Source organism: Pongo abelii, chromosome 21 (assembly GCF_028885655.2).
Source record: "Pongo abelii isolate AG06213 chromosome 21, NHGRI_mPonAbe1-v2.0_pri, whole genome shotgun sequence".
NCBI classification, from domain to species: Eukaryota; Metazoa; Chordata; class Mammalia; order Primates; family Hominidae; genus Pongo; species Pongo abelii.
Genome location: NC_072006.2, coordinates 4214655 through 4228937, shown reverse-complemented (window position 1 = coordinate 4228937; position 14283 = coordinate 4214655). Strand labels below are relative to the sequence as shown.

At 38.0% G+C, this 14283-nt stretch overlaps 1 protein-coding gene across 2 annotated transcripts in view; it reads left to right on the top strand.

The window, feature by feature from the left end:
* Positions 1-14283, top strand: part of PAK5 (p21 (RAC1) activated kinase 5) — a 301165-nt gene that overhangs the window by 157137 nt on the left and 129745 nt on the right.

Genomic DNA, 14283 nt, shown 5'->3' with positions numbered 1-14283 from the left:
TCTTCAAAATAAATGGTCAAACTTTTCTCGTTGTAGGTGGAAGGGTTTGTACAACACCGTTTTCAGACAATACAATTACATCTTTAGGTTCTGAAAGGAAACCTAAGACTCTCTATATAGTGAAGAAGCCTCCAAAAATTAAGTAAAATGGAGGTGTTTATAGACTAAAAAAACTGGGTATTTTTCACCAGGAGACCTGAACTAAAAGGAGAAATTTAAGCGAGAGAAAATCAAGAGGGAGGGATACACAGACTTGCAGAAAGGAATAAAGTATAAGAGAAATAATAAATGTAAATGAATATTAACTATATTAAATAATAATGTTTTAATAAATGGCTTTCAGTTTGTAAAGAATTACAAAAGATAGTATGAAGCAAATGCAATTCCAAGGCTTTTACATTGAACAGGAAGTAGTAAGCTTACTAACATAAAAAAGACTACAAAGAGATAAAAATTTATGTTGCCATCTCCAGGGATATTATTCAAAGAAAAGCAAAATAATATGCAATTATCTAGCTAATAGAAGGGGGAAAAGGAATGATAACAAATACTTCATTGACCCAAAAAGCCAGAAAGCAGAGAAAAATAAAGATAGGACAAGTTGGGAGAAACATCTTTTAAGCAAGATAGTTTATTTTAACCCATCTATATTACATTAAATATGAAGGGACTAAATACTTCAATTGAAATTCAGAATGTGTGGCTGGATTAAATAAAAAAGAAATAAGAAGCATATGTTGCTTACAAAAGACATACCTTAAATATAATGATACAGAGAGGTTGGAGGAATAATACTAATAAAAGAGACCATGCAAAAAAATAAAATTAAAAAGCCGATACAGCTAAGTTTACATAAAAACTCAAGTGAATTTTAAGGCAAGAAGCATTTTTAGAGATAAAAATGTATTATACTTTATTGAAGAATCATTCCACCAGAAAGATATAACGATTCTTAATATCTGTTTACCAAATAACACAGCCTCAACATAGATGCAAAAATTGATAGAATTAAAAGGAGACATTGGCAAATTCACAACTCTTGGTAACTGTTAAACAAACCAAAAGGAATAGGAGAAGATTTGACAAAGTAGTTTGCAAACTTAAACTAATTGCCATACATAAAACACCGCACCTAACAATTGCAGAATACACATTCTTCTGAAGTGGACATAAAATATTTGCTAACGCTGATCCTATCCTAGGGTAAGAATGTTCCTTTTTGAAGACACCTCTCAGGCAACCTGTCCTTGGGAAAACCTTCTTTGGCAGCACCCCTGCTCTGGTCTGGAGCAGACCCAGTTAGGACTCCTTAGCATTTAACATTCCTCTACATGTCTATATCTTCTTCCTGCAAACATTGAGGATTCTCTCCAGAGGACTTTTTCTGGTCACAGAAACATGCTTAGGGCCATGCACACTTCAGGGTAGAAATGCCAAGGAGTTAACGTGTCAGGTGCGGTTCCCAACCCATAAAAAATGGGAACTGCTGAGTAAATGTCCCACTTCCTTGCCCTTCAGATGGGACCACCCTGGGGTACATCCTATACCACCTCTCAGAGACCCTCATCAGGACCGAGCTCCAGTTGCTGACAGTAGTAACCTGTTGGAAATATACTCTGCACTGGCTTCTTTTTTGGTCCTATCTCACTTCCTCATGTTCTTACCATTCCTCCTGAGATATCTCAGGTAAAGGACTTGCACTCAAACTCTTGTTTAAGGATCAGCTTCTGAGAACCCAAACTAAGACAGGGCCCCATCTGTGCTTGCTGATATAACTTTAACTTACTAAATTATAGTGATCCATCTCCTTTTGTGAGCTTTTTGATGGTAGAGACTATGGTTTTATCTCTGTGGCATAGCGCCTGGCACATGACACCTAAGAAGTGCTCAACTAGTGCTCAGTAGCCATTGTTTAATCAATGAATGAAGCCTGATTTGAAACTTATCATCCATCAGCTCTCAGCACAAGGCTGCCTGAACGGATCACATAGGTAGGTTTTGAAAAAGAGAGAGTAGAGACAAATCTGAACTCTTAGGAGGACAGGCCTAGATTAGATGCCACAAGGAATATCCCTAAACATACTAGTATGTCCAAAGAACCCAGAAGACCTGCTATGCAGATACACATGGCACCTTCATGGAAGAAAAGCAAGGCTGATGAAAAGGGATGTCAGCATTCCTGAGATGCGCTTTTGTCCATCACAGTTTTGCCTGGAGCCAGCCCTGTTTATTACATGAAGACATGCTTTGTTCTGTTGGGATTTTATTTGAAATCAATTCTTAATTTGATTTTAAGGGAAGCAGTGATGTTGGGAAATGAGAGCACCATATTATTCTCAGAGATTGTCCTTGAAACTAAATGGGTCTGCCACATCACTGCACGACTCTACTGTTTTGCCCTGACTATTTATAATGCTTTGTTTATCTGTTGTTCCCAGGAAAATAACCTCACCTTGACCTCTTAAGCATCTTTTGAATGTCAGCAATATGAGAATTACTATGCCAGGAGTTGGGAGATGAGAAAAAAAAAGGTGTTTACCATCCAGAAACATAAGATATAATGGAAGAGACAGATGCACAGACACAAAATGTTCTCAAGATTGAAGATAAGGCATATACCAAGAATCTTAAAAGCACAAAGGAGAGACAGTGGACCCTTGAACAATGTGAGGCTTAGGGGTACTGACCTTTACACAGTCAAAAATCCATGCACAACTTTTGACTCCCCCAAAACTTAAACTACCTATGGCCTACTGTTGACTGGAAGTCTTACTGATATCAGAGTCAATGACACATATTTTGTATGATGTATGTATTTTATACTGTATTATTACAATAAAGTAAACGAGGAAAGAATATGTTATTGAGAAAAATTACAGGGAAGAGAAAATATATTTACTATTCATTAAGTGGAAGTGGACCATCGTATATATCTTCATCCTTGCTTTATGCTGAGGAGACTGAGGAGGATGGGGAAGAGGAGAGGTTGATCTTGCTGTCTCAGGGGTAGCAGAGGTGGAAGAAAATCTGCATCTAGGTGAATACATGCAGTTCAAACCTGTTTTGTTCAAGGGTCAACTGTGTATTCAAACTCTGCCTGGGAATATCAGCTAAGGCTTCTGATATGGTTTGGCTGTGTCCCCACCCAAATCTCATTTTGAATTGCAGTTCCCATAATCCCCATGTGTCGTGGGAGGGACCCAGTGGGAGGTAATTTAATCATGGGGGTGGTGACCTCCATGCTGTTCTCATGATAGTGAGTAAGTTCTCATGAGATTTAATGGCTTTATAAGGGGCTTTCCCCCCTTTTGTTTGGCACTTCTCTGTCCATGTGAAGAAGGACATGTTTGCTTCCCCTTCTGCCATAATTGTTAAGTTTCCTGAGGCTTCCCCAGCCATGTAAAACTGTGAGTCAATTAAACCTCTTTTCTTTATAAATTACCCAGTCTCGGTATGTCTTTTTGTTTGTTTGTTTTGTTGAGACGGAGTCTCACTCTGTCACCCAGGCTGGAGTGCAGTGGCGCAATCTTGGCTCACTGCAAGCTCCACCTCCTGGGTTCACGCCATTCTCCTGCCTCAGCCTCCTGAGTAGCTGGGACTACAGGTGCCTGCCACCATGCCCGGCTAATTTTTTGTATTTTTAGTAGAGATGGGGTTTCACCATGTTAGCCAGGATGGTCTTGCTCTCCTGACCTCATGATCCACCTGCCTCGGCCTCCCAAAGTGCTGGGATTACAGGCGTGGGCCACCATGCCCGGCCTCGGGTATGTCTTTATTAGCAGTATGAGAACAGACAAATACAGCTTCTTCAAGCTTGTTCTCTCTAATACATTCTCAAAGGGCACAATTTCCCACAGAAATAAAAATCTCAAGGAGCTATGAGATCAAGACACAAGGTTGTGAACAACCAAAGACTCTTTTGGAAGAAATGAGTCTTGTTAGAGCAGAAACATAGAGAAGGTAGAGAGGATTGGTAGAAACTGAGGCTAGACAGGCTCTTGACCTTTGCTTGTGCCATGGGATGGCAGTCTGATGAGCCCATGGTCCCTTCTTGGAATAATTTCAACTATAGGTATTTGAAGTTTTCAGAAAGTTGAAAAAATTGTAATATGATAGCATATATGCTTCTTTATTAACACATTAAATAACAAGACCTAGCAGTAGGCCTAATACCTACTATAATTTTAAGTGGTGATGAGTATAAACAGTATTTCAAGAAAGCCACTATACAGTCCTATGATATTTAAATACCTGTGATTTCCATGAGTGAAAGAGTCACAGGTACTGCTACTACGATTATAGTCTGTTGCTTACATGCATAATTTAGGAAAATATCAGTTTCCATTCACAGTTAAAAAAGATAAAGTTAACAGTTTTCTGGTCAAATCTCATAGCCATTCTGGATGAGGTTAAGAACACACAGGTGAGAAATTGGCTGATGTTCAAAAGAGTTCGGACTTTTATCTACAAGTAAATGGAAACTAGTGAGTGTTTACAATGGAGGGATTGCTGGAATCAACATTTTTTTCTAAACTTAAGTGTGGTCACACCCAGGGTTTCATGTCTAAGGCCACCTGTTGCAGCATACGGTACAGGCCCTGCTCCTAGAAAATCAAAGTAGAAAAAGAAAGAAGAGGCCAATACATCTGAGAGTCCACAATCCTGAGCTGCTCAGCCTTAGCTCTTCTACTCCCTCTAGTAAGGACAGAGCATTATGCCGAGGCTGGAGTGCAGAAGCCAGGGTCTGAATGTGATGCATTCTATTAGAATGCTGCGTTACGTTAGATTTGTTGAAAGAGAGATCCCAAGTGTGGAGGAAAACCTGAGCTTCATATTAAAGCTGAATACATTATGAAGTGAAAGGGAATATTTTTATTGCTTTAAATTTTTAAAAAAGACATTCTTTTCCTTCTGTCTTCCATGCAAAATAATTATAATAACAACAAACAAACACACACACACACGCACATACCCTTATTTTGATTTCCCTGTGGTTTTCAGGAAAATATATTTATTTTCCTCTGTCTTTAGATATTCTTCAATGGTAAAATGTTAGGGTCTCTGAAATGCTAGCCAACACCCATTTGGACTCACTATTCTCTAATTTTATTGTCAGAATATCAGATATGCATTAATGCACAAAACATAAGCATATTAAATATCAGCAAATATACCAAACTGTGAACACAATTGAGAGTGGATTAACAAAGTTTCTTTGTCCCTCTGGGTATTGAATTATCACCAATCAAGATGATTTCATATCAAAGCCAGGACTGTGTTTCTTGTATATGTACGTATTTATATGTATGTGTGTATACTGATCTACCTTTTCAATGTTCTCCTAAAGACTTTCCTTTATTTTCATATTAAGAAAACACAATTCAGAATTCAGAACCAGTCCCTTTCTCCCTCTATCTCACTTCCCAACCATGTTTTCCAGCAAAGCTGAAATTGAAACTATCCTGTGTTCTTTCCTGTTTGTTAAAAAATGACATCAATAACGTTCACACAGTTCCCAGGAATAGGATCCTACTAAACTCTCTCTTATTTTTCTTTCTGTAGAAATTGTAACTGTAGTTTATTAGGTCCTTCGAAAATAATAAATCATAATTTTAAAAAAAGATCAAGTGTAATATTTTAGTATTCACATTAAATATATAGATGGACCCAATTTAAATAATTCATATATTGCCTAAAGCAGTTTGATACAGTTTGGCTGTGTCCTCACCCAAATCTCATCTTGAATTCCCACATGTTGTGGGAGAGACTCGGTGGGAGGTAATTGAATCATGGGGACAGGTCCTTCTCGTGCTGTTCTTGTGATAGTAAGTCTCACGAGATCTGATGATTATTGTAAGGGGGAGTTTCCCTGCACATGCTTTTTTCGCTTGCTGCCATCCGTGTAAGACGTGACTTGCTCCTCCTTGTCTTCCACCATGATTGTGAAGCTTCCCCAGCCACGTGCAACTCTAAGTCCAATTAAACCTCTTTCTTTTGTAAATTGCCCAGTCTTGGGTATGTTTTTATCAGCATCATGAAAATGAACTAATACACAGTTTTTGTTGCCTTACTTTACCAATTTACAATTATAGCTATGTTGTAAGGAAGTGTTACAGAATTAAAAATTAAACATTGCTCATAACAAGTTGTTACCAAATAGCCTTGTGACTAACAGAATAAGCACCAAGACACATGGTATCAGTTGACTAATTTGTTTGTTATCCATAAATATTTTGGCTGACTATATAGTTTGCTTTTCTTCTTTAAAAACATACCTTCCTCTGGTAAATGTTAATTTTTAAAATGTGAACTGAATAATGTAACAGAATGGGGAATAAATGAATATTTGGAACAATTAATTATTAATTGGAGCTGGGTATGGTGCCATGCACCTATAGTCCCAGCTACTCAGGAGGCTGGAGTGTGAGGACTGCTTGAGCCTGGGAGCTCAAGACCAACCTGGGCAACAGAGAGAGACTCCATCTCTAAAATAAATAAATAAATAATAAATAAATAAAATTAATTATTAACCGGTTAAGTTTTATCCATTCATTTATTCAAATGTTGAACAAATATTTAAAAGCACCTACTGTGTGCCACGCTGTGTGCTAAGTACTGAGGTCCTATTTGTCCTTTTGGTTTTAAGTTAGAGCTTTTGTCACCCCCCAAGCTGTATGACCCTTATTTTATTGTCCTTGCATTAGAAAAGAATATCCTCTGTGCTTCTGTCAGTATGCAGCTGGACTGCTTTAATTCTTCCCCTCTTTGTATTTTATTTTTTGTCATACATATTTAGTTCTGTCTACTCAGAAAGCTTCTAGGATCTCCATAGCCTTGCAATTCTCAGTCTGAGGAAACCCCTTTACTCAGTTAAAATACAAACAATTTGTAAATGTACTGTTTTCCCCCAGGAGCCAGAGTTCCTATTTAGGAGGAAGTGTGCAGCAGATGTTGTAAGTGGCTCACCCAGATCCCCAGTTCCCCCTCCTTGGGCCACCCCAGCTGCTGTGAGTGCTGACTACTAATGACCTGCAGCTAGCTCCTTCTCTGAAGCATTACTCTCAGCCAATGGAAGCATCTCCACCCAAGATGCTAAACTCACAGGCGATGACTGACATGGGTTACAAATATGACTGACATGGGGTATGAGCTCCCTTTGCCTGGGAGGCAGCTCATGCTCCAGAGCCCCCTTGATGCTCCCTTGATATTAGGCTGAGACTAGACTCCAGCTCAGGTCGCAGCCTGTTCAGCTCTCACTCCCACCTGCCCTGCTTCCCTGAGAGCACTCCCTCAATAAATCTCGAGCATTTAAATCACTGCTTCAGGCTCTGCTTCTGCATACTCAACTTAAGGCAGCAAGAATCCTGCCAAATTTTGCCTTCCTTTGTCTGCCAAACCAGGACATCTCAGCCTGTTCCATGTGACTTTCCTCATTTCAAATAACAAAATCAGTTAAGATTCCAATGTCAAAGAAATGTCAAAGATTACTCCACAGCAAGATCTATAGAGGGAAGAACCTCAGAGGGAAACATATAAGAAAGCTTGTATCTTATTCTTCCTGTAGTATTGATCCCCAAGTACACTGATTTCAGGACACATAGGGTCTCAAGTTCTTTTTGCGGGGTAGGCAGGGAGAGAGTTCAATTCCACATATGCCTCTTGAATCTATGTATCTTAGTAAACAGAGACTCTCTTGGGTTAGCTCAGAAAAAAAAGGGTGAGGAGTCACTGTTAGAACTGTGGGTCTCAATGATAGCTAAAAATAGGCCACAGTAGAAGCAGACTTGGAAACTCAGTCTTACTCCCTTCAGCAAGGCCGTGCCATTCTCATTCTGTTTCTGCTACTAGACTTCCTGGCTTTTGGGGCTTTTCTTTCCTCATAATTCCCATTTACATGGGGCCATTATGCAGCCCAGAGTCTTCTGTGGCACACCAAATCAAAATGTATTACATCAGTCCCATTTGCATGCTAACTAGCAAAATCTCCTAGTTTTCTGATTCTAAATCCATGTTTCCAATTAGCCCAGTTTAACTTTTCTCACCAGATTTTAAGCTCCTTATTGGGCAGCTTATGAGTAGACTGCACTGGGGTCAGTGGCCCTCCCAGGAGTGCTGGGGATTGGTAGGGCAAGTATGTTGTCTACAACAATTAGGTTTCCATGCGGTAGGGTTGTGGGCAAGGGAAAATTTCCCAGAGGGGGTCTGTGGGCAGAAATGTCCCATAAAAACTATAATACAGTATACTGATGGACAAGTAGGAGCTCAAAGAACAGTTTCAACTTGATTATTGTTAGAACAGATAAGAGGAAAAATTAGGAAGCAGATAAACTGCCATTAAATCAACCAGATAAATTATAGTAGAATCATTTATAAATACTGTTGACATCTCCTCAGATAACATAAAACCTCCAAGGCTTTAGAGATGTACTATCCAGTGTGGTAGTTACTAGCCACATGTGGTTATTTAAATTGAATAAAATTAATGAAAATTAAATATAATTTTAAAAATTAACTCTGCAGTCTCAGCAGCCACATTTCAAGTGCTCAAAACCTCCACGTAGCTCACGGCTACTCTATTGACAGATACTGACACATGTCCAGCATATTGAAAAAAGTTTTCTTGGAATGCACCTATTTAAAAATATTATTGCTTTTATTTAAGGAAAGAGATTTGAGAGATTCATTTCTTTTTTAATTCTTTTTTTTTTCCTTTTCCAGTAAATATGATAATAAACAAAATTTGAATCCCTTTCCTGGAAACACATTAAGGATTAGGTGCCAGGTTTCTTCCATCTGTTATAACAGGAAGGCCAACTGGTATTTTGTAGTTATTTTAAATGTAATAATATGTCAAACACACTAAAAACATTCTATGTCTGTCACTTAGTGTTAAGATTTCTCTCTTGCTCATGTTATTTTTTTCCTTTTGTATGGGCAATGGTTTTGCATAAAGATGAATAGGTAGAGAGAAGAGGAGCTGAGCATTATTCTTTGAGTCTCTGTACCTTAGAGTCAGAAGGGACCTCAAGGATCTGATAGACATTTCCCATCTAATGCAGGAATTGCATTTGCTGCCTCCTTTATAGGTGAAGCTATTGCTGCTCAAGAATTACCAAATGCAGACTACTGTTCAAGAGCCATGTATTTGTATCTATACTTCCTATCTGTATATGTGGGCAAAGTAAAAGGAAAGGAAATATATTATTGTAATTCTGAGATTGAACAGATATTTATTTTTAACTTTTTGCTTTTTAGGATTTACTGAGTGTATCAGTCTGTTCTCAAGCTGCTAAAAAACACATACGCGAGACTGGGTAATTTGTAAGGGCAAGAGGTTTAATTGACTCACAGTTCCACATGGCCGAGGAGGCCTCACAGTCATGGCAGAAGGCGAAGGAGGGGCAAAGTTACATCTTACATGGCAGCAGGCAGGAGAGTGTGTACAGGGGAACTCCCTTTATAAAACCATCAGATCTTGTGAGACTTATTCACTATCATGAGAACAGCACAGGAAAGACCCACCCCCATGATTCAATTACCTCCCACAGACTTCCTCCCATGATACTTGGGAATTATGGGAGCTACAATTCAAGATGAGATTTGGGTGGAGACACAGCCAAACTATATCACTGAGTATCTAGTATGTGCCAGGATTTCACATGTAGATTAAATAAAATAACCATACATACTGAAATATATCAGGCATTCATTAAATGTTATGTATAAAAATGGGTTGCATTTCCAGTTATTGTCATGTAAGCATAATTTGGAGTAAAACATTTTCCTGGAAATTATTTTAAAAATTGATGCATTAGTTCCTAGGCTGCCTGCCTTCAAAAGCTGAATTAATCTATAATATATGGCTATATCAAGATTACCTCTGTAGGAAAATCTAGTTTTTTTGTCCTTCCTCTCTGATTATCTCTCTTCCTTCTTTCATTTGTTCATTCCTTCAACAAATTCCACATTCAGAGACCAGGAACAAAGCTCTTTCTTATCTAGATTTCTGTAGGGTGTGGCTGATTTTTATCTCAAGGATCAGGAGTTCTTTGACAGGAGCAGAGCCTATTTTAAAGTCAGGGGTACATTTTACTGAATGGACAAAAACTGGAAGCATTCCCTTTGAAAACTGGCGCAAGACAGGGATGCTCTCTCTCACCACTCCTATTCAACATAGTGTTGGAAGTTCTGGCCAGGGCAATTAGGCAGGAGAAGGAAATAAAGGGCACTCAATTAGGAAAAGAGGAAGTCAAATTGTCCCTGTTTGCAAGATTGTATATCTAGAAAACCCCATCGTCTCAGCCCAAAATCTCCTTAAGCTGATAAGCAACTTCAGCAAAGTCTCAGGATACAAAATCAATGTGCAAAAATCACAAGCATTCCTGTACACCAATAACAGACAAACAGAGCCAAATCATGAGTGAACTCCCATTCACAATTGCTTCAAAGAGAATAAAATACCTAGGAATCCAACTTACAAGGGATGTGAAGGACCTCTTCAAGGAGAACTACAAACCACTGCTCAATGAAATAAAAGAGGATACAAACAAATGGAAGAACATTGCATGCTCATGGGTAGGAAGAATCAATATCATGAAAATGGCCATACTGCCCAAGGTAATTTATAGATTCAATGTCATCCCCATCAAGCTACCAATGACTTTCTTCACAGAATTGGAAAAAACTACTTTAAAGTTCATATGGAACCAAAAAAGAGCCTGCATCACCAAGTCAATCCTAAGCCAAAAGAACAAAGCTGGAGGCATCACACTACCTGACTTCAAACTATACTACAAGACTACAGTAACCAAAACAGCATGGTAATGGTACCAAAACAGAGATATAGACCAATGGAGCAGAACAGAGCCGTCAGAAATAATGCCACATATCTACAACTATCTGATCTTTGACAAAACTGACATAAACAAGAAATGGGGAAAGGATTCCCTATTTAATAAATGGTGCTGGGAAAACTGGCTAGCCATATGTAGAAAGCTGGAACTGGATCTCTTCCTTACAGCTTATACAAAAATTAATTCAAGATGGATTAAAGACTTAAACGTTAGACCTAAAACCATAAAAAGCCTAGAAGAAAACCTAGGCAATACCATTCAGGACATAGGCATGGGCAAGGACTTCATGTCTAAAACACCAAAAGCAATGGCAACAAAAGCCAAAATTGACAAATGGGATCTAATTAAACTAAAGAGCTTCTGCACAGCAAAAGAAACTACCATCAGAGTGAACAGGCAACCTACAGAATGGGAGAAAATGTTTGCAACCCACTCATCTGACAAAGGGCTAATATCCAGAATCTACAATGAACTCCAACAAATTTACAAGAAAAAATCAAACAACCCCATCAAAAAGTGGGCGAAGGATATGAACAGACACTTCTCAAAAGAAGACATTTATGCAGCCAACAGACACATGAAAAATGCTCATCATCACTGGCCATCAGAGAAATGCAAATCAAAACCACAATGAGATACCATCTCACACCAGTTAGAATGGCAATCATTAAAAAGTCAGGAAACAACAAGTGCTGGAGAGGATGTGGAGAAATAGGAACACTTTTACACTGTTGGTGGGACTGTAAACTAGTTCAACCATTGTGGAAGTCAGTGTGGCGATTCCTCAGGGATCTAGAACTAGAAATACTACTTGACCCAGCCATCCCATTACTGGGTATATACCCAAAGGATTAGAAATAATGCTGCTATAAAGACTCATGCACACGTATGTTTATTGCGGCACTATTCACAACAGCAAAGACTTGGAACCAACCCAAATGTCCAACAATGATAGACTGAATTAAGAAAATGTGGCACATATACACCATGGAATACTATGCAGCCATAAAAAATATTGAGTTCATGTCCTTTGTAGGGACATGGATGAAGCTGGAACCCATCATTCTCAGCAAACTATCGCAAGGACAAAAAACCAAACACCTCCTGTTCTCACTCATAGGTGGGAATTGAACAATGAGAACACATGGACACACAGGAAGGGGAATATCACACACTGGGGACTGTTGTGGGGTGGGGAGAGGGGGGAGGGATAGCATTAGGAGATATACCTAATGCTAAATGACAAGTTAATGGGTGCAGCACACCAACATGGCACAGATATACATATGTAACAAACCTGCATGTTGCACACATGTACCCTAAAACTTAAAGTATAATAATAATAAAATTTAAAAAATAAATAAATAAATAAAAATAAAAAAATAAAGTCAGGGGTACATTTATAATAACTTAGGCTTGCCTGGGTTTCTTCTCATAGGGTAAATTAGAAAGCAAATTGGAATTAGCTTGTGGCCACTTCTCATTACCCAAACCAAGGCAGAGATGCTCTCAGCTTGGATGTTGCCTAGATGATGATAGATAAAGCCCTTTTCTCTTTTTCTTGAGAAAAACAATACTATTTTTGATATACTTTCCTACAAAAACCACCATGAGAGATTTATTCAGATTTTAATCCAAAAAGAAATTCTAGTCCAAGCACAGTAGAGGAGGACTTTTGATATGATTGCACCTAAATATAGAAGAAAAGGCATATGTGAACCACTTAAAAATAACATAATCACTTAAAATAAAAATTAAAAAGGGAAATTCAGTTGCTTTAAGGTATTTCTAGAAGGAGGCTTGTTATATATGTAACACTGTCATGTGTATATAGATAAGTATATAAGAAATAAAAACTAACAAGTAAATATATTGGTAATCTGAGTTCAAGAGAAAGCATCCTAAATACACTTTCTATTAGATCTAAAATAAAAACCAAATGACTTTTTACCTCCAAAAATGGATATTGCCCACTGTTTGAATATTTGCTGTGTGTGTCTTAAAAGATGTGTTACATATATTGCATTACAACATGTGTAATTATTAATATAACCATATTTATTGTAAATCACTTTTATTATAGACATGTCCACTGATTCTACAGTCAGCACAAGGTTGGATTTTGTGTTCCATTATAAATTAAAAATGTCTCCTATGATCCTGTGGATCCAAGGAAAAGATCTCTCGAATATGCCATGATATTGGGCAACAGGAGGCCACTGAGTCAGTGCTGATCTGCATGCAGGCTCCTCACGCCTTCCCCAACAATGCCCAGTATAGATGTGGATATTCCCTTTTATTTCTGCACTTAGGTAACTGCCTTAATAGATGCAGATCAAATTAACAAAACTGAAAGCATGTTAATAAAATTTATCAGTAGAACAGAGGTGATGATGTCAGTCAAGTAAATAGCACCCTGGTATCCAGGAACAGCTCATACAACTTCTAACATGCTTTTGTTTATTGGTTTGAGCATGCCACTCCAATATGCAAAAGTGTGGTTCTCGTTCTCAGTGTTATGCTCTCATAAAATTCACAGGTTCCCTTTCCAAGTGGCCAGTCCCCTTTTTACTGGTCCATCTGTTGACTCCCTTACCTAATCCTGGCTATTTTCCTTCATTATAAGAAAGGGCAAAAGAGAAAGAGTGGATGACTCAGCCTTCATGATCTGGCATCCTGCTGAAGGCAGGTAGGTATCATCTTTGTGTATAAATATAACATTATATTTTTCATCTAATCATGAAGGATTTAAATTCAGGCAAGAATAGACTCCCTTATACATTCTTCAGGCAACATATCACAAAGGAAAAAAATGAAAATACTCCATGAGGCTCAAAATTTCCTCTGAAAAAAACAAAGACATAGATGTGTACATGCTTTATGTTTAGGTTTCTATTACCACTTCAGTTGGATTTATGTGCTTTCAGTATGAATTTAGGAGTAGGTGTGCTATTATCTTAGGTTGTATGAGAGAGCTATGAATTTAAATTCTATTCTTAGATGGATGCCCTAACACATGGCTTCTCTTTTTAAAGGACAAATTATATGAAAAAGCAATTCTTAAGGAAAATAGTTCTTTCCTCTTGTTCTCAGTGGAAGCTATCATGACTCAAATGGTTCAAGGAGATTCTACTCAAATTTCCATTTCTCAGCTTCTGATCTATTTGGTATAATTATTAACCATATATTCAAAAATGAATATCCTTAATACTACCAAGCTACTATTACTTAAGTGATTTTAGATACGATTAAACACATTAGGCAGGAAATGTTTTGAAAAGGTATTAACAGAGAATGCAACAATTTCTCATTTCATATGTGGAACCATTTGGAATAAACACACATATATAAATCTGCATATATCATTATGGGCTTTAAGTTAGGAAATTCTATGTTCTAGTGATCTACTGCTGGTAACAAATGACCCCAA